The sequence below is a fragment of the Loxodonta africana genome, chromosome 6, assembly GCF_030014295.1.
Source record: "Loxodonta africana isolate mLoxAfr1 chromosome 6, mLoxAfr1.hap2, whole genome shotgun sequence".
In the NCBI taxonomy this organism is placed as follows: Eukaryota; Metazoa; Chordata; class Mammalia; order Proboscidea; family Elephantidae; genus Loxodonta; species Loxodonta africana.
In genome coordinates this window covers 98,658,078-98,680,021 of record NC_087347.1, presented here as the reverse complement: position 1 = coordinate 98,680,021, position 21,944 = coordinate 98,658,078, and the positions used below count along the sequence as shown (strand labels likewise).

General features: G+C 41.4%; 1 protein-coding gene across 1 annotated transcript in view; it reads left to right on the top strand.

Annotated features, from left to right (window-relative positions):
- Nucleotides 1–510: 510 nt before the first annotated feature.
- LYPD6B (LY6/PLAUR domain containing 6B) overlaps nucleotides 511–21,944 on the top strand; it is a 69,724-nt gene continuing 48,290 nt past the window's right edge. Inside the window, exon 1 of the mRNA XM_010586327.3 lies at nucleotides 511–655. The gene's annotated coding sequence lies outside the window, so the exon portion shown is untranslated. The remainder of the gene's footprint in view (nucleotides 656–21,944) is intronic.

Sequence of the window (21,944 nt, the reverse complement as noted above, 5' to 3'; positions counted from 1 at the left end):
GCCTCAGCCCCAAAGAAGAGAATGTTGTGTTTCTTTAGCATTTTGTTTAAAGACTATCCCAGAGAGAGGGTGGGTTAATAGCCTCTTTTATGTAGTATTTGTAGGATTAAATGCAGTCCAATCTCCAGGTGGTACTAATGGTTCATCTAAGGAAAATGATGTATTTCATTGACATTTAAGAGATCATCAGAAGGAAATCCCGATGGCTTAGTGGTGAAGTGCTATGGCTATTAACCAAAAGGTCAGCAGTTCAAATCTACCAGGTGCTCCTTGGAAACTATTGGGCAGTTCTACCCTGTCCTATAGGGTCACTATGAGTCGGAAATCAACTCAATGGCACAGGGTTTGTTTTTTGTTGTTGTTGCAGTGAGTGAAGTGGTCCATTGTGCCCATATCTCAGTCTGATGGGCTTGGAGCACCTTCAAGGACCAGGATTAGACTTGAGTCTCAAACTGGTGGTTTTTCATTTTGCATTTAGCACTAGAGTTGGGGAGAGATACCAGTCTCAAAGGGAAGTGACTCAAGCCATCGAGCATTTTTTCCTCATCAAATTCCACTGTTTTCTTGACTCCACAGCTAACCGATGTCCTTATCCTCTTACATTGACTCAAGTTGGCATCAATGACTGTTCCCCTGCTGCTGAAAGGGATTTGCCGTAAGTTCTGAACGAGAGCCTACATGTTAACCGTAATATCTAATCCAGCTGGAATATGGGCAGTCTGGATATGCACAGCCCACCCACAAGGGAAGGTAGAGCATGCTGCAGGGACTAGGGAGACCCAAGCTGCTGACTGGCCCTCGTCTTCATCACCTGTCTCCCTCCCACGCCAGGAACTTGCCTGAAGGCCTGATTTCTGGATTGTAAAACACGAAATCCTGTGGGTGTTTTTTTCCCCATACTAGTGGAAATTCTGTTACCTTGACAGTCTTTTCTGTCAGGTAAACCTGAAGAGTTTATGGTGCTATCTCGAATTAAACACTTTTTCCTTTTGGATGCTTGCTTCTCCCTTTTCTTATTTAAACAGCTGGGACAGTTTAACCCCTTGCATGGAGGTTAAAACCTGAAAGGTAGGTCTTGAGGGCAGAGCTAGGGCCTGTCCTCTCTCCAAACAGTACTTTACTGCAGGCTCTTGCAACTGAATAGCTCAGCCTGCCTTTAGGACAGAATGGCAGAGAACAGGACGTAGGCAGGAAGCAGCTTTTTGTTTCAGAGGCCTTTGGGGCTGTTTTTTTCCTGTCATAAACTTAATTGCTCCCTGTGATGTATCTAGCAAACACCCCAGTACCCTGTTAGCCCCCGCCTGCTTGGTTGTTCAGGACTACCAAAGCCTGCAGCTTTGTTTTTTTAGCAGGTTTGGTTGATTAAAATTAGTTTGCATTTGGCTTTTGCTGTCATTGCCTATCTGGGGGGACTGGTGGTACTCAGGAGTTAGTGTGTTCCGCTGCTAATGGAAAGGTCAGAGGTTTGAATCTCCCCAGAGGTGCCTCGGAAGAAAGACCTGGCAATCTACTAACAAAAAATCAGCCATTGAACATCCTGTGGAGCACACTTCTACTCTGACACACATGGGGTCAGTTGACTGGACGACACCTGGTACTGGTTTTTGGTGGTGCCCAGGAGAAGGCTGAGAGTCTGTGTGTGTTTAGGGGGAATTGGGAGCATGATAGGCAGCTGGGTCTGCAAGGACAGTGGGTGAGTAGGCATGATTTAGAGGGCTTACAAAATTGTGGTTCTCCACAGTGTCCTCAGTGAATGAAAGCATCCTGTGTCTCCTGAAGGCTGGGGTAGGGGTGGGGATTATGCTCTTTATCCCCATTGCAGTGTTTCCTTGAACCCACTGCAGTTTTCCCTCACCCTTGGATTGCTGGGTTTAATTGTTTCTGTTGTTGGTTGTATGACCAGTGTTTCAGGAAGATAATACTTGAAAGTTTGTGTAAGCCACTCCGTGTTTTCAGCAGAGAAGACTATTGGTTAATAATAAACACAGAAAGGAAGTAACAAAAAAGAAAAAAAAAAAAAGGAACTTTAGGCTGGCTCTTGGCAAGGAAGAAGCTGGGGAGAGAGTTCTGAATAGTTAGAATATATATTTAAACACCTGCATGTCCATGTGTCAGATTCTAACCCATAGTAATAGCCACTTTAGCAACTTTCTTATAATCCTCAGTGGGTCTTTTCTTTAAAGGTTGTGATCAACAATTTAACCAAAACATAGCATTTCAAATTTATCCTTAAGTTGTTCTTGAAATTTTATCTTCAGGAAGTCTTTCTAGAGTAGAGATGGAAGCGTCCTCTCGTGGTATCTGAACATGACAAGCCCAGGTGTGATTTTCCTCTTCTCACCATGATTGCTTTCCATATTTAGCCTCTGTGAACATTGAGTACTGTCTTCTTATTACCTGTGGTTCCTTCCTGTTCACTAAGTGTGAGCCTTTGACAGGATAAAAAGGGCAAAGGTTGTTAGCTCCTGGATGTCAGGTCTGTGCTAACCACCCAGTGTGACACCATCCTGACGGATGATGCATAAATGGGTTTGGACAGTAATGTATACGCTCTGATCCTGGGGACCAAGCATCGGGTTTGCATTTAAACTTCAGGTGTGCTTTAACCAAGTATGTGGTCAAGCCTTTTCATTTAAGTTTACTTTGAAGCCTCAGCAATCTATCCAGAAACATGGTGTGATGTTTGTTGCCCAAAAGAAATCTAATATGAAGTAATAAGTAATAAGACTGTTGGTTCAGTCTCCACAAACTTAAATCAGTTTATTTTCTATATGTATTTTTAGTAGCACCCTATTTATAATCACCCCCAAAAGAATAAGTTGGAGTAATACAATATGAAGAATAGTGGGGGATTCAGATTAATTGAGAAAAGAGAATCCGTAATGCATCTGCTGATTTGCTCTTGAGGTTGGTTTAACTCTGACAGTAACAAGGTTTTCAATTTTCAAGCCTTTACAAATGAACCACCATAGTAGAGGCCCTTACTTTCTCTTGTCAGCGTGTATATTTACACTGTCACAATAAAATTTTATGCTAGTTTTATATAAGCAACAGTAGCAGTAGCTGCTGTCAAGTTGATTCCAACTCATGACAACCCCATATGTGTCAGAGTAGACCTGTGCTCCATAGGGTTTTCAGTAGCTGATTCTTTCGAAGTAGATTGTTAGACCTTTCTTCCTCTGGTTGGACTCGAACCTCCTCCAACCTTTTGGGTAGCAGCCGAATGCATTAACCATTTGTACAAGCAAATGAGGCAATAATCAAGAACAGAGAATCAGGTAGAGCTCCTGTAGACTGTCTCTCCACTGAAGTTATGGATGTCTTCTTTCTCATTTCTCACCTATCTCCAGCCTATACCTGTTATCACTGGGGTCCTAATGTATAGTTCTGTGGGTAGCTTTCCTTGAATTGTGAGCTGAAGTACAGACTTTAAATACAGGGTTGTAAGATGTTAGAGAGGAAAGCGACATTGATTTATTTGCCCTCTTCTTGCCAACTTGAGAAACCTGTCTCATCAGGTAATGAACAACTGCTCTTATCCTGCCTAGTGACTTCAAGAGAGCCATTATTCATCCCATCATTACTGTTCCCCCTGAGTCATCCACACTGGATTGTATTGGTTTCAACTGAATAAGAATCTTCAGGCATTGGAAGTCTAGGGACAGGGTGTGTGCTCAGTAGGGATTATATAAATGTACCTCTGACATGGAGCCACAGCTTACTCTGAAAAAATATTTAATAGGGACAGGTCTTCAGCCATGTGTCTATTTGAGAAATTGTATTGGCCAATATGGGTCAAAAGTGGCCATCTGAATGGTAAATGTAGAGTGATTATATGAGCAACCAGCCTTTCCAGCCTGCCATGTGTTGATCTAAAGGGCAAAGATACTGCTGTTAAAATGAATGGTAATTTGGGGGTACCTCCTGCCTGTACCTTCTTAGTAATGCTGCAGGTTGACCACTGAGTGTTCAGTGTGGATCATAGTAACACCTCTCTAAGGCTCTGCTCTTGTGACTATGCTGAGCTAGCCTAACACTTAAAAAGACCTGTGCCATTATAAATGAGTACTACCAAAAGACAACTGGAGTTGTTTCCGTTTTCCAAATACCACCTGTCCTCTTTTGTGTCACTCTTCTCTCAGGTCCTATTGTATATGATTTGGATGACAACTATGAGACTGAACTCTCCTGGATCAAATTTGGGTGAATGGTAGGTAGAGAGCTCAACATTGTTTGGCACATGTGTTTAGACCCAGTTCATTTCAAAATTCAGTTTAAAGTTCTTCATGTTTATGTTCAGAGCAGATCTAGAGAACCTTAGTTTGAAGTGAGAGCTCTATTTTGAGATTTAGTTGAAACATCCCATGTTCATAGGAGAGCTTTAAATGTAGAAAATATTCAAGGCAGAATGCTGGGCGTAAGTGTGTGGGTCAGTAGGAAATCCTCCCTCTTCTGCAGATTCTTAACTAATCCTCCCTGGGTTTAAGTAAAATCAACAGTTGCTATTACAACAGCTACTCTGTCACCTTTCTCTATCTTCAGGCACTTGAAATACATCATTAAACAGCATCAGAATTAATCCAAGGCCCTTTAGACTGTAGACTGAGTTCCTTGGGGCAGGAACCTCGTCTTCTTCATCTTGAATTCCTAGGACTAAAGAAAATAAATGTTTTATAAGCAGGTATGTATGGAATAATTAGTAGCTGTGCAAAGCAAAACAAATTGTGATCCCAGAGCCCCAGCAGTTTGACGGCATGCCCTATAGGGTCCTTGTTAGGTAGAAACCTGCTTCCAGGCGGGGAGCAGCTGCTCTGGGATTCTTGAAGAGGGCCTGCTTGGAGAGGCAATAATGCGTGCCCTGTGGCGGAGTGACTTTTACCGTTGCCTGTGATTCCTGTGTTGAAAGAGGAAGGCCCGGCCCAGACAAATGCTAAGGAAACAAAACCAACTCTTTTATTACTCTCTACAACATTTATAGCCAAATCCTATTCGATGCCCTTATCCTTGAGGCATTCTGACAGCCATTTTAATGATTTATTTTCTTTTTCACGACCAAAAAACAAATAAAATATTTTATTACCTTTTGGGTCGACTTGATGTCTTTCTCTTTATTTCATCACTTTCTGGGTCTATAAAATTCCCCTTACCTTTTGGTTTTTATAACTTGAGGATAGGAATTCTGCTTTTTTCATTCCTTGGCTGAGGGCTTTTTCTTAGTCTGATTTTGTTGTTATTGTTGTTTTCCTATATCTCCAGTCTATTTTCGTTGTTTTGTTTGCATGTGTGTGGTAAGGGGTAGTTGAGGAGAGGGAGGAGAAAGAGGGCTCAAGAAAGACCACATGTTTGCAATAATACACGGCAGGGAAGGTTTTGAATGAGAATAAAAAAATTTTTTTTTCAATGCTATTCTCTACTATTTTGAGATAGGAGAAAAGAGGAGCCATCAATGCTGAAGGAGGAAGAAGAGAGGTGGTTGTGCTGGTTGAAGAAGAAAATAGCCTGCTGTTGAAATTTGTTCTGTGGTTTCCTTACAAGGATCTACCATAAAAACAAATGATCTGTGTGAAAACCCATGGGGATGTGATTACTACTCTCCATTCTGAATTGTTGTCTTCAACCCAAGCTGCCTGCTTTACTGCTCCCAGGCTCATTTGTCTCCTCTTTGCCCTTTTGGTCATTTCTGCCTCATTCGCCATATGGCTCCTTATAATGGGGTGTCAACAGCAGGACATACTCTCAGACCAGTCATCATGTATCACAAAAGCTACTTGACCACATGTGTGGATTTGTAGGGACAAAGCTCTTCTTGGGGAGGCAATTTCAAGTCTGACTTGATGCAGCATGCAGTTTTGCCAAGTTAAGTAGTACAACTTAAGTGATTCTAGATGTCTGCCTTCCGCCCTTCTAGTTTCTTCACCACTAGCTCCAAAGAGGGCCTCAGAATTGAAAGAGGGCTTCAGGTATCTTTTCCTTCAAGAATCCTGATCTCCAAGTACAGAAATCCATTTGACAAGATCCCCATTTGTGGCTGCTCATCCATCCTCTGCTTGCATACTTCCATTGCCTGGGAACTCATTGCTCTCCAGCAGCCAGTTTCCTTGTTGGGCATTTCAAAATTTGACCCCAGATCGGTCTCCCTGCAGCTTCTGTGAAGTCATCCTCTGAAGTAATTGTCTCCTCTCCAACTAGTTGAAAAGTTATCAGTTGAAGTCTAACTCTCAATTCTTCTACCCCTACCTCAAAGTTTTCTTTTCCTTGGGCTGAAGAAGTGTCACTCTCTGAAATATCCTAATGAAGGTGTATCTATAACCATCCTGGACATCTGGTTCTGTTCTGTGTGCCTTCTAATCAGAGTCCACACAGAACTGGATGTAATAATTCCAAAGGTGACCTAATTCATGAAGAAGAATTTTGCTTGAACCAGATGTTGTAATCTAAAGATGAGGCTCATTGTGTATTAGTAGCTTCTTTAAGCAGCAGAATAGTATAGATAGAGAGACATGGTTTTTTAATTACTTAAAAAATTCATATAAAGTCACTTTTATATAATGAGGTTTTGACTGTTCTATGCCTATACCATTGATTATTTGAACCAAAACACAAAACTTTAACATGATATTGGTTTCACCTTGAGGTTTTAGTATAACAATTTTTTTTAGGTTAATTCGGTTATGAAACATGTTGTGCCATCAGTAGGTTTGACAAGAAGTCTTCTTATCTTCATTCGAGTAGGTGATAAGAGTGTTAAACAGATTCTCTAAAGTCAGAGCTCTGCAGCATACTTTAGAACGTTTAGGTTTGAGGCTTGTCTATTTAAAAACATTCTTTGGCAGCTCATAATTTTCTATCATTTCTACAAGGATAAAATATTTTATATATTGCCTTGCCAGAATCCAGATTGTGTGTGAAATTCCACTGATTTAATAGCTTGATAACTATGTCATAAAGGAGAAAGGAGAAATGAGATTTTTGGGGGCATACTTTGTATAGCCTTTTCATGTATAGTGGAACATATATGTACCACTTATATTTTTCATGTTTGGGGTTTATTGGGAGACTCATTTCCCATTTATACTACTTCCTGGCATTGGGGTGGGGCCACGTGTAACTACGTAGAACAGAAGTTCGTTGGCGCCATATCGCTGTGTTGAGAGGTTAGCGTACGAGGTGGTGCATCCCAGAGGAGTTATTGGGTGGAGCTTTGGTCTCTTTGGATTTCTGCACAGCAAGATAAGCCTTATAAGTATATTTACTGTTTCCTGTGAGTTATTGGGAAGGTATGTTTTTTGGGATTAGGTAATATCCAAATGAATAACTTATTTTCAGGTGCAATATAGTCTAAGCACACATTCTATTGTGCTGCAAGACCGCTGGGGCGTGTAAGTCCCACCTATCCTACCACCAGAGTACACTGGGACATATGTATCTCAGAGTAATATTTATCAAAATCCATCTTACCTAACAAAAATTTACCAACACTCCATGATTCAGCACTCATTCTATTACTGAAAAAAAAATTACATCACCAAAAAATTGCAAGCATAAAATAATTTGTTCATAAAATGGTTATCTTGGTTTACCCATTCTAGATCTTACTAATCACTTTTTTCTGCTTTCTCATAAACCAAATATTTAATAATGTGCACCTTCATTTATTCATAAAAGTGCAGATTATTATTAAAGAGATATTTATTTGAAAATTATCCTTGTCTAGTCCAGTACACAATACATAGGGTGTGGCTCCTGTCTTTAACAACTTTATAATCTAAATTCAGATGGCCACCAGACACGTGAAAAAATACTCAATGTCATTAGCCATCAGAGAGATGCAAATCAAAATGACAATAATAAGATACCATTTCATTCCCATGAGAATGGCTAAGATAATAAAATAACAAATGTTGGTGAGGATGTGGGAAAACTGGAACCCTTATCTTTTGCTGGTGGGTATGCAAAATGGTATAGCCGTTGTGGAAAACTGTGTGTTGGGTCCTTAAAAAACTAAAAATAGAACTACTATATGACCCAATAATTCCTCTTCTAGGTATATGCCCAAAAGACTTGAAAGCAGAGACTCAAAGAGATACTTGTATACCAGTGTTTACTGCAGCACTGTTCACAATAGCCAAAAGGTGGAAACAACCTAAATATCCATCAATGGATGAATGGATAAACAAAATATGGCACATACATACAATGGAATACTACTCAGGCAGTAGGAGAAATGAAGTCTTGATACGTGGTATAGTATGGATGAAGCTGGAAGACACTATGTGGTGTGAAATAAGCCAATCGCAAAAGGACAAATATTGTATGACCTCACTTATATAAAAAAACAAGGAAAGGCAAATGTATAGAGACCAAAGTTTTTTCATGGTTACTAGGAGTGGGAAAATAAGGGGTTATTGCTTACAGAGTACTATTTTTGGTTTATGGTGATGGAAGAATCACATTGATAAGGGTAGGGTTGCTCAGCCGATTAATGTAAATGTCGACAATAAGCTACAATTTATAACAATGACACACAGACACACACGAAAGGACAGTAGCTACTTATGTAGGATTGGAGGTTTAGGATAATGGATTCAAGGGGTATCCAGTTAATTGGCCTAATAACATGTTTAGTGCTTCTGTTCTACCTCCTAGTTCATTGTGTAGTGCCTGGGGTCTTAAAAGCTTGCAAGTGGCCATCCAAGGCAAAATTGGTCTCTATTTACCTGGAGCAATGAAGGAAAAAGGAGAGTCAGGGATAGGAGGAGGATCTGGACTGTGTGGCTAACTGCCTCCATGAGCAGCTGTCTCCTTTGCCAGGAGATCAGAAGAACTGCCTGGTGCCCAGCTACCATTACTGAACATTTTGATCAGCAGCTCTATAGAAGAGTCCTGATTAAAAGTGGGAAAATGCAGAACAAAATTTCAAATTCTTATGAAATCCAGATGTTCTATAGCCATGGAGGCTAGAAGAATCTCTAAAACTATTGCCCTAAGATAATCTTTAAACTTTAAACCAAAAGTATCCCCTAAGGTCTTCTTAAAACCAAACAATAATTTAGCTTAACTAGTAAAAAATACCTGCCTTGAGCATTATGCTCTTTTAAAATCTGTCTATATGGGATCAAAGTGGCAATAGCAACTCGATAGATTAGATAGGAACTTTTGGGGGCAGTGAGTTGATGATAATGATAGAGAAACAACTCAGAAAGGGAGGATGAGAACGGTTGTACAACTCAGAGTATCAGTGCCACTGAATTGTACACGTAGAAAGTAGAATTGGTGTCATTTTTGATGTGCATATTCTCAACATCTACAAAATACAACTTTATAATCTATATTGAAGAAAAGGATATGTAATTATGATACTCTGTTGATAATATAGGGAGCCCTAGTAGCACTGTAGTTAAAGCACTGAAGTGCTACCCGAAAGATCAGTGGTTCAAAACACCAGTGGCTCTGAAAAAAAAAAAAAAGCTCTGCAGGAGAAGAATGTGGCATCCTGCTTTCATAGAGATTTACAGCCTTGGAAACCGTATGGGGTCGCTATGAGTCAGAATCGACTTGATGGCAGTGGGTTTGGTTTTGGTTAATAATGTATATGTGTATGTATCTGTATATAATATGAGAGTGTGTATATACTTCTGTGTGTGTGTGTATGTGTTTGTATTAGTATATAATAAAGATGCAGTTTAAAACACAGTATAGTAAATATCACCTAGTAAAGGCATGCCCAATAGAGCAGGTAGCTGCCTGGTGAGATCAAGGACAAAAAAGACAAGGGAGGTAAAATTTGAGCTGGGCTTTACAGAATGAGGAGTAGACCACTAATTTTAGAAAAGATGGAATTGCAGTCAAAGAAAGGAATAGAGCCTCCATTGATAAGCTGCCTGGAACTTGGATTACAACCCCCTGGCCTACCCAGACCCTTTATGTCCTATGATGACTGCCCAACGCTCAGACCTGTGGCTCTTGGTCATGTTAACTACTGAATCTTGCTCTGACAACCATTTGACTCACCAACCTCCAGACTATGTTTGATTTTTTAATTTGGTGGGGCATTAGGGCCAGACAGGTGACTACAGGCAATTGTCAGGATCTGTCTGGTGGCCACCTACCTCCTATCGTGGCAGCCACCTCCCAAATTATATAGAAAGCAGCAATATTGTGACCCTAAGAGGCAGTACATACAGAGCCACATAGAATGTATATCTGTTCGACAAACTTCAAAATTAGGGTAGTACCTATGCTTTAAGCTAGTGACTGTAATAACCAAAACAAAAAACAGCTGTTGTCCAGCCGATTCTGACTCATGGCTACTCCGCGTGTGTCAGAGGAGAGCTGTGTCAGAGTAGGCTGTGACCTTCCAGAAGCAGATTGCCACACCTTTCTTCCAAAGTGCCTCTGGGTAGGTTCAAACTGCCAATCTTTCAGTTAGTAGTTGAGCACTTAACCAATTACACTACTTAGGGACTGCTAAACTAACAACAACTCTACTAAAAAGAAAACTTGCCTCACACACACACCCATTATCCCCGTGCCCTGAAACATCCAACCATCTTCACTTTGAACATCTCATCTGCTTTCATCCTCAGTTGAATTGTTTGTGAAGATTTGAAGTGGATCAGTTCAGCTGCATTTGCGTTTTCTAGAGCATGAATAATGGTCTTTCAGTTACGACGTAAAATAACTGAGGAACTGTGGAAAATGAGGAACCAAATGCACAGCCTGGTTATTTAGATGCAGGTGGAGCTGGCAGCATCTGTAGTTAGAGAAACTGCCCTCAAGCACGTGAGCTGAGTAAATTTGATCAGTGTTGCACAGAGAGAAAAAACCTGGAACAGCACAGTGTCTTTTTTTTTTTTTTTTAATGGATTTCTGACTACTCCCCCATTTGTTTGGGAAAAGGTCCGTTGTTTCCATCAAATGTATAGCCAATTGGCTAAGACGGTAACTTGCAAAGCTGGCTGGGATTCTGTTTTTAGTGTCCTGGCAGTAAAGAGATGTTTATTATATTTGGATACCTTAGCTGTTCTTCCATCTGGCCGTTTCCTCCTGTCTCTTATTCCACTTCACCTTGTTCTTTGGGAGCCAGTAGTGTTGCCTTTTTGTAAAGAAAACGGAGGTAAATTACCAGGGGCAGTGAAACAGCTCACGCATTGCTTTTCGGCTCAGAGGGCGGACGTTTTGGGAGTCAGCAGCAGGACACTTTGCCATGTGATCTGCAGGGGCCTGGGATGGATGTGCTGTGTGAACAAATCTCATGCCTATCGGGCACTCCATTGTCCATTCTCTGCAGTGAATGACTTCAGCAGGTGGGGATGCAGAACCTGTTTATGGGACCACTAGCTTTGGCAGCCAAACCTGCCACTCAGATAAAAAGAAAGAGCAAACTGTGTCATCTTCTTACACAACCTGGCACCATTTCCTTCCTCCAAGTTTCTTATCCACAATTGAAAGTGAAAAAAAGCTGGACAGGAATTAGCGTTTTTGAGTGCTTACCGTATGCCGGGCATTGTAAAAAACACTTGACAGTTAATTTCCACTGTGTTGTGTTTAATTCTTACATACAGCCCTAAAGTTTAGGTGTTACTGTTCTGATTTATAAATGAGGAAACTGAGACTCAGAGAATTTATGCAACTTGCTCAGGTTAAACAGCTCCCAAGTAATGGATTTCAGGATCTGAACCCAGGTCTCCCTGACTCCAGTGAAATCCAACATACACTAAGTCTTGAGAACAACTTCTTGCATTCTATTGGGGGTTAGAGGTTTACATACTTGGAATGAGAAGCAATTAGGCTTCAGCAAGCCTTATTACATAACAAGTAACATATGGACAATGGCTCATTGTTCTTCCCTCTATTGTTACTTAGTGTTAGAGCTTTAACATTTTTCATCTTTTAGAAAATCTAAAATATTGTAAAGACAACATCTTGTCACCATTCTGATTGGAGGTCAGTGCAAAATTTACTTCAAGTCAGTTTTCTATCCCTTTGCCCCTCATTGCCAGAATGAGAGGAGACAGTGCTATCTGATGAACGTCAGACAACAAAAGTGGTGAAGGCTGCACGGTGTGACCCCCGTTCACGGAGCAGAGTTTCTAAAAGTTACAGAACTCTGCATCACCAAGGACTTCAGACTGACACTCGCAGCTCTCACCTTGCCTTTGAAATTTTGTTTTCCTTTAAACTTGAGAAACGCCTTTAATGCTTTCCTCCTGATACACGTGCATTGTAGACATGATCTTCTAAGCCAAAAGACTATTGTATGAGGTCTTGGAAACCTGTTGGTGGTATACATTCTTCTCTTTCTCAACAAATGGTGTGTCCCTACACTTACTCTAGCCAGTAGGTCTTCTCAATAAATCCATCAAAGGCCAGGCCAGTCTGCACAAAGCCTGCTTTCAAGCCTTCCCCAATGGGATGGAAGGGATGAAAGGCGGCCCTGTAGAGCTTGGTGGAATGGAAATTAATTTTCTTATCCAACTCAAGAGTAAAACCACGCATCTATCAGTTTTCGTTCCTGTCTGGCGACGACAGTGGTGGGAAGATTACTTATTGTTCCTTCATTAGCCAATTTGTAAATTCACAAGTTTGGGAGCAAGGAAAACATTTCCGGCTGTGCAGGGCAATTTCAGAGTCACTGGCTAGCGGCAGGCCAGAGACAGAGGTGCATGCTGGGAGGCCTGCCTTCCTTTCCCACAGTGATGCTCAAGTGCCAGTCCTCAGTAAGGACTGACAGGAAGTCTGTGTATCGAATTACCTGGCCAGATCAGAGAGCTTCCATTTCTCCTGGCATAATTACGGGTCTTCGATGGTGTTTAGAAAGTCTACAGTTATGCAGATGACTTTCAGAGGCAACACAATATATTTTACCTCTCAAACTAAGTCCACCCATCTCAATAACTCTCAGCAGCTGGCTGACAGTGCTGATAACTATTGTAAAATCCAGAGCCTTGGTGTTGGGGAATTGCCCATGAAGCACAGAGAGCTATGCAACTTATTTGAAGGAGATTTTACATTCCAGACAGGGGTGATTAAAAAGACGAGCTGTATTGCTCAGATCAGCACATATGCCACTAATGTAACTTTTTCCCAGGTTTCTAAAATGGGGTCTGTTCCTGTTTGCAGGGTTGATGAGTGCCCACAAAGTCATTTTGATTTGTTATTTTTTAAACTGGCCATTCTGGATATCCAGGAGTTAATCAGTTGACAGAGGGCTGCTGCTAATTCATAATTTATAATCCCTTTTGGAAATGTCTGTTGCTGCTCATGTCTTCGAAGCCAGGTCACAATCCCCTCTGCATTCTCTGTCCTAAAACGGTGACATGTAGTCTTGGTAGAGCCAAACTCATCTTGCAACGTCAGTTCGTACGTTATCTGTATTCTCCCCAGTTTTTTAAATTAACAGTAAGAAGCTTAGTTGGTTTAGGAATTCTCTCAGATTTGGTATTTTGCAAAACTGGTAAGGAATCTTTCAGCCTAAGCTAAAACTAAAGCAGCCGTATCATGAGCAGAAATTTCCTACAGACAGAATTCTACTCCTTTTATTTGTTATCTTTCCTCATTTTTTTTTTTTTTTTTTTTCCACAAAGAGAAAAGGAAATACCGGGATTGGAAAGTCTGTCTTTTTGTACCTGGTGAGAAGGTAGATTTTGGCCAACTTTTCTTGAAGATTTAATCAGTGTTTGCTGTCAAAGAAGAGAAATGTCGTAGCTCTGTGAAGATGCTTTGTCTGTCTTGACAAACACAGTGAAGGTGATGGTAGGCCCTGTGTGGAAAAGTGAGGGGAATACTTTTTTTATGATTGGAATACAAAAAGACAGATTTACTAGGGGTTCTGCTGTTTTTTCCCCCCTAAACTTCCTGATTCAGCGGGCCGTGCAGGAACAGGTACAATGTTATATGCTGTTACACAAGTGAAGCCGGGCAGATTTAATGATTCTCTGCTTCTGGGTCATAATTCTTTGGTAACAGAGCTTCAAACCTGCAGCACTTCTCTCTCTTGCCCAGAGCACGCACATCCCGCGTACTCACATCTCTTGTTCTGTTGTTGTTTGGTTGGTTTGGTTTTTTGGATTTTTTTTTTTTTAAACCTTACCTTTAGTCTCTAAAAGAAGACTCTGGCAGGGGCAGGGGGGGATAAAATAAACTTCGAAATATGGATGAGGCAGAGAAAAGTGTTAACTACACCCTTTTTTTAATCTTAGAAACATTCTAAATTTTAGTTATTCGCAGGAGGTTCAAGACTGTGAAACTGGTTCGCTGCTCTGCCCCTGAGCCGTCCAGACTCGCTCCCGCCTGCTCTAAGCTCAGCCCCAAATAGAGCGTGCTCATGCACCGTCCTCAACCGCATTCCGCCATACTGACATGCTTGGGGCAACTTGGGATTGGCTCCTGGGATTGGGTCTGTCACAGGCGCAGTAAAGGGGCTATGGGAACCTTGGCCCAGGAGCTTCAAAGTACAGTAAAACCAAAGCCATTGCCTTCAAGTCAATTCTGATTCATAGCAACCTTTTAGGACAGAGTAGAACTGCCCCATAGCGTTTACAAGGAACACTTTGTGGATTGGAACTGCTGACCTTTTGTTTAGCCGTAGCTCTTAACCACTACACCACCAGGGTTTCCTCAAAGTACATTAGATGATCTTTTTTTCCCTAAGTTTTCAGATACCCATTTAGAGCAGTTCAACATGCCTCTTAACTGCCCTAACTCACTTTGTGACCTTGGACCAAACCCCATACCTCTCTGGTCCAGCTTCCTTATCTGTATATGTTTGGGGTTTGACTAAATCCAGGGATTTTCAGATTTTTAGCAATGGAGCCCTTATCTGAATGAGATTTTATGAAAAAAAATCTAAATAAATGCAGTTGTTCAAAATCAGGTCTGATCTGCTCTCATTTAAGTGAGGGTAGAGACCTAGAGCCCCTCTTCATCCGACGCAGATCCCCTCATCTGCTGGAAATCCAGCAGGCCTGTGGGGCCACCTGAGGTTCAGCCTGATAATATGTTGGCCGAGTGCAGGAAGTCAAGGCTAAGCTAAGGCCAGAAAATACAGATGATTGTACTTCTGTCAATCCTGAGTCCTAGAAACAGCGTATCTTGCAAGTTTTTAAGTCAGCCAACCTAAAATGGCTTAATCCATCTTAAATTAGTAAATGCCACTCATTCTTCTCTTTTATATGCCCTGTTCTTGTCACCAAAGTCTCTTGGATTTTCTCTTGCTTGAGGGCATCAGATGCACAAGTAAATCTAGGGTAATGAATTCTGTAAAGCAGGTTGTTGTTGCTAGCTGCTGTCCAGTTGGCCCTGCTCCATCCCCAGTATTGGTTGCAGATGGGACCATTGTGAGCCACAGGTTTTTATTGGCTGATTTTTGCAAATAGATTAGCAGGCCTTTCTTCCTAGTCTGTCGTAGTCTGGAAGCTCTGCTGAAACTTGTTTAGCATGATGGCAACATGCAAACCTCCACTGGTAGATGGGTGGTGGCTGTACATGAGGTGCATTGGCCTGAAATCAAACCCGGTCTCCCACGTGGAAGATGAGAATTCTGTCACTGAACCCCAGTGCCCCCACCTGTAAAGCATACCCATCTCAAAATCTCAGAAGTATGCCAGGCCTTCAGTCACTCCTTGGATTCCAGAAACCCAGACTGTTATGTCCCCAATCTCCCACCACTCTAACTCTTCTACTACAGGAAGACTATGTTAGTCTTCTTAAACTCTATATTCATCATGCCAGTCTCCTTCTCAAAATATCCTTATCACCTGAAAGACCTCAGCTCCTGACTCTGACTCTGAATCCTCCATGAGAACTTAATTTTCCTCTCAAATCCTGTTTTCCACATCCTAATATATGCCCCGTTTCAGTAAGCTATTCTTCCCCTGTTCTCTACCTCCAAGCCTGGGGTTGTGTTCTTTGCCCTGTATTGCTATTTGCTTTTACCCATAAATACTCTATGTCCTTTATGTCATCCACCAGTATCCTTTACTACCCGCCCTTTGAGTCCTTCTGTGCTTCCTTTTTCACTTCCCATGGTGCTTGGCAAAGCAGCATGGTGTGGCAGGTGGCAGGAAGATTATAGAATTGGGAGATAGCATTGAATCCACAATCAACAGCCACGGAAGCAGCAGTCAAGAAATCAAAAGACGCATTGCACTGGGCAAATCTGCTGCAAAGAACCTCTTCAAAGTGTTGAAGAGCAAAGATGTCACCCTGAAGACTAAGGTGCGCCTGGCCCAAGCCATGGTATTTTCAGTCACATCATACGCACGTGAAAGCTGGACAATGAATAAGGAGGACCGAAGAAGAGTTGATGCCTTTGAATTGTGGTGTTGGCAAAAAATATTGAATATACCATGGACTGCAAAAAGAATGAACAAATCTGTCTTGGAAGAAGTAGAACCAGAATGCTCCTTAGAAGCAAGGATGGCGAGACTGTGTCTTACATACTTTGGACATGTCAGGAGGGATCAGTCCCTAGAGAAGGACATCATGCTTGGCAGAGTACAGGGTCAGCAGAAAAGAGGAAGACCCTCAATGAGGTGGATTGACACAGTGGCTGCAACAATGAGTTCAAGCATAATAACGATTGTAAGGATGGCACAGGACCGGGCAATGTTTCGTTCTGTTGTGCATAGGGTCACTATGAGTCGGAACCGACTCGATGGCACCTAACAACAACAACAACCATCCTGGGAAGTCTCTGGATGGTGAAAATGGTGAACATGCTTGGCTGCTAACCAAAAAGTTGAGGTTCAAGTCTACCCAGAGGCACCTTGGAAGAAAGGCCTGTCTACAGGTGGCATAGTGGTTAAGAGCTACAGCTGCTAACCAAAAGGTCGGCAGCTCAAATCTACTAGATGCTTCTCGGAAACTCTACGGAGCAGCTCTACTCTTTTCTATAGGGTTGCTATGAGTTGGAATCATCTCATCGGCAATGGGTTTGGTTTTGGTTTTTGGTACCTGTTGTTGTTGTTGTTGGGTGCCTTTAGAGCAGCTTAGACTTCTTCCTTCCAGTTCCATTGGTTCCTGATCATATGCCACCTCTTGAAATGGTTGAACATTGGCTAATTCTTTTTGGTATAATGACTCTGTGTGTTCCTTCCATCTTCTTTTGATGCTTCCTGCGTCGTTTAATATTTTCCCCATAGAATCCTTCACTGTTGCAACTGGAGGTTTGAATTTTGTCTTCAGTTCTTTCAGCTTGAGAAACACCGGGCGTGTTCTTCCCTTTTGGTTTTCCATCTCCAGCTCTTTGCACATGTCATTATATTTTACTTTGTCTTCTTGAGACACACTTTGAAATCTTCTGTTCAGTTCTTTTATTTCATCAATTCTTCCTTTTGCTTTAGCTGCTCAACGCTCAAGAGCAAGTTTCAGGGTCTCGTCTGACATCCATCTTGGTCTTTTCTTTCTTTTCTGTCTTTTCAGCGACCTCTTGCTTTCTTCATGGATGATGTCCTTGATGTCATTCCACAACTCATCTGATCTTCAGTCACTAGTGTTCAATGCATCAAACCCATTCTTCAGATGGTCTCTAAATTCAGGTGGGATATACTCAAGGTCATATTTTGGCTCTCGTGGACTTGCTCTGATTTTCTTCAGTTGCAGCTTGAACTTGCCTATGAGCAATTGGTGGTCTGTTTCACAGTCGGCCCCGGCCTTGTACTGACTGATGATATTGAGGTTTTCCATCATCTCTTTCCACGGATATAGTCAATTTGATTTCTGTGTGTTCCATCTCGTGAGGTCCATGTGTATAGTCGCCGTTTATGTTGGTGAAAGAAGGTATTTGCAATGAGGAAGTCATTGGTCTTGCAGAATTCTATCATTTGATCTCTGGCATTGTTTCTGTCACCAAGGCCATATTTTCCAACTACTGATCCTTCTTCTTTGTTGCCAACTTTCGCATTCCAACCGGCAGTAATTATCACTGCATCTTGATTGCACGTTTGATCAATTTCAGACTGTGGCAGCTGATAAAAATCTTCTGTTTCTTCATCTTTGCCCTAGTGGTTGGTGTGTAAATTTGAATAATAGTCGTATTAACTGGTCTTCCTTATAAAGCGTATGGATATTTTCCTATCACTGACAGCATTGTACTTCAGGATAGATCTTGAAACGTTCTTTTTGATGGTGAATGCAACACCATTCCTCTTCAAGTTGTCATTCCCAGCATAGTGGACTATATGATTGTCCTATTCAAAATGGCCAATACCAGTGCATTTCAGCTCACTAATGCCTAGGATATCGATGTTTATGCATTCCATTTCATTTTTCATGATTTCCAATTTTCCTAGATTCATACTTTGTGCATTCCAGGTTCCAATTATTAATGGATGTTTGTAGTTGTTTCTTCTCATTTTGAGTCACGCCACATCAGCAAATGAATGTCCGGAAAGCTTTACTCCATCCACGTCATTAAGGTCAACTCGACTTTGAGGAGGCAGCTCTTCCCCAGTCATCCTTTGAGTGTCTTCCAACCGGGGGGGCTCATCTTCCAGCACTATATCAGACAATGTTCTGCTGCTATCCGTAAGGTTTTCACTGGCTAATGCTTTTCAGAAGTAGAGTGCTGGGTCCTTCTTCCTAGTCTGTCTTAGTCTGGAAGCTCAGCTGAAACCTATCCTCCATGGGTGACCCTGCTGTTATCTGAATATTGGTGGCATAGCTTCCAGCATCACAGCAACACGCAAACCCCCACAGTACGACAAACTTACAGACACGTGGGGTGTACCTACTTTCAAAAAATTAGCCATTGGAAACCCTGTGGAGCATAGTTTTTTTCTGATACTCATGGGGTCACCATGAGTTGAAGTCGACTCAGTGGCAGCTGATACCCGTATATCATTCTGAAATCCTGCCACTTATCTGCACGGTGTTCTTGGCTAAGTCCCTTAACCACTTTGGGTTACATTTTCGTCATCTATAAAACGGGGGTAATAATTCAATGTCTACTTTGCCTACTTCACAGTGTGGCTGTGTCAAAAGTCAGTTTAAAAAATAACAAAATGACCTTATGAGCACTCATCAACCCTGCAAACAGGAATAGACCCCATTTAGAAACTTGGGTAAAAAACTGTATTTGTGGCATATGTGCCGATCTGAGCAATACAGCTCATCTTTTTAATCACCCCTGGCAGGAATATAAAGTCTCCTTGAAGTAAGTTGCATAACTCTCTGTACTTCATGGGCAATTCTCCAACATTGTATGTGAATGAGCTTTATTTAATTTAAACACTCTACATGTTTAATTTTTTGTTCTTGAATAATAATAGAGCATCGTTATGAGATAGTATTATCAGTTATTTACCTTATGGCTTTTTTAAAATTCTTAATCATATCCTGTCCTGTGCTTAATCTAGTCATTTCGTGTATGGTGTCCGGTCTCATCAGTTGTTGAGGTCAAAGATTTGTCTTATATTTTAAAACTCAACAATGATTATCAGAGTGTTGACTGCAGAATAGGTGAATATTTTTTTTTTTTTGATAGAATTTTGATCTCTGATAGCCTCTGAGTACCTACTATTTTTGGCCTGCTGACAGTACAGGCCATTTAATTATCACAAAGATATTTGAAATCTGATTGATTGATTGAAGTTTTAAGAATTTAAAATGGACATGGGAAACCTAAGAAGCAGAGTAAATAAGTAGTTTGGGTGATTTTCCTTCTTGAAAATTAATTCAAAGTAGAACTCAGCTCCAGGACCAGTTAGAATGAGCTTAGCAGTCAGTGTCTTAAGTTAGTGTAACTTTCTTCTTAAAGCTGTGGATGCTCACAGGCAACAAGGAGAAAGTCTCAGTAAGGTGTGGATGCTGCTGAGAGTCATCAGAGCTGCACAGTTATTCACTGAGGACATGTTGCAAGAAACTCCCATAAGGGAGGCAGGAGCATACTGGCTACCACTTACAACTCTGGAGATTTAATTTGCAACGGTAGAGGGTCAGCGAAAAAGAGTAAGACTCTCAACAAGATGGATTGACACAGTGGCTGCAACAGTGGGCTCAAGTATAAAAGAGATTGTGAGGATGGCGTGTGACCAGGCGGTGTTTCATTCTGTTGTACATAGGGTCGCTAGGAGTTGGAACCAACTCGATGGCCTAACAACAACAACAAGCTGGTGATCAGCGAGATTCGATGTTTTTCCCTCCAGGGATGACATAACTGGTGTACCCTACGCTCCTGGAAAGATTGAACTTTCTAGGAAGAGTGAAATTTCCAAACCAAGAATGGGGACATAAGAACTACGGAGCTTGCTGAGAAAACAAGATATCTGGTGCTGTAAATTAAGCCACCCACACTCATTTATTCTGGTGATGCTTAGGGGAAAGCCTCAAGTTGGCATGATTTCTTTCTTTCTTCTTTTTCTTTTTTTTTAAGAAAAAACACCTCCCCCCAAGACATTTTCTTTATTTGGCCAAGCAAAAATGTGTGTAAATTTGTTTTTGCATATTTGCATGATTTCACCATAAATAATATGCTTCTCTAAGTAGTATAAGCTACAGAAGAGTAAATGTACTAGAGTTGTTTTTTGTTGTTGTTAGGTGCCATCAAGTCAGTTCTGACTCGTAGCAACCCTGTGTACAACAGAAGGAAAGGCTGCCCGGTCCTGCCCTATCCTCACAATCGTTACTCTGAGCGCATTGCCACAGACAATGTGTCAATCCATCTTGTTGACAGTCCTTCTCTTTTTTGATGACCCCTTTTTTTTGTTTTTTTCTACCTTACCGAGCATGATGTCCTTCTCGAGGGACTGGTCCCTCCTGATAACATGTCCAAAATATGTGAGATGAAGTCTTGCCATCCTCACTTCTAAGGAGCATTCTGGTTATACTTCTTCAAGACGGATTTGTTCATTTTTCTGGCAGTTCATGGTATATTCAATATTCCTCACCAACACCATAATTCGAATGCATCGATTCTTCTTTGGTTTTCCTTATTCATTGCCCAGGTTTCACGAGCATATAAAGTGATTAAAAATACCATGGCTTGGGTTAGGTGCCCCTTAGTCCTCAAAGTGACATCTTTGCTTTTTAACACTTTCAAGAGGTCTTTTGCAGCAGATTTGCCCAATGCATTGTTTGACTTCTTGACTGCTACTTTTATAGGTGTTGATTGTGAATCTAAGTAAAATGAAATCCTTGACAACTTCAATATTTTCTCAGTTTATCATGATGTTGCTTATTGGTCCAGTTGTGAGGATTTGTGTTTTATGTTAAGGTGTAATCCATACTGAAGGCTGTAGTCTTTGTCTTCATCAATAAGTGCTTCAAATCCTCTTCACTTTCAGCAAGCAAGGTTGTGTCATCTGCATATCGCAGGTTGTTAATGAGTCTTTCTCCAATCCCGATGCTGTGTTCTTCTTCATATAGTCAAGCTTTTCGGATTATTTGCTCAGCATACAGATTGAATTAGTATGGTGAAAGGATACGACCCTGACACACAACTTTCCTGACCTTAAACCGCACAGCGTCCCCTTAAGGAGCCCTGGTGGCACAGTGGTTAAAGAGATCGAATGCAAACTGAAAAATCGGAAAATGGAAACCACCAGCCACTCCTCAAGAGAAAGATGTGCCAATCTGCTTCCACTGAAATGTACAGCCTTGGAAACCCTATGGGGTCACTATGCATCGGAACTGACTTGACTTCAGTGGGCTTGGGCTAGTATCCCCTTGTTTGGTTCAAACTGCCTCTTGGTCTATGTACAGGTTCTGCATGAGCACAATTAAGTGTTCTAGAATTCCCATTCTTGGCAGTGTTACCCATAATTTCTTAAGATCCACACAGTTGAATGTCATTGCATAGTCAATGAAACACAGGTAAACATCTTTCTGGTATTCTCTGCTTTCAGCTAGGATCCACCTGACATCAACAATGATATCCCCCATTCTATGCCCTCTTCTGAATCCACCTTGAATTTCTGGCAGTTCCCTGTACCTTGTAAAGCATG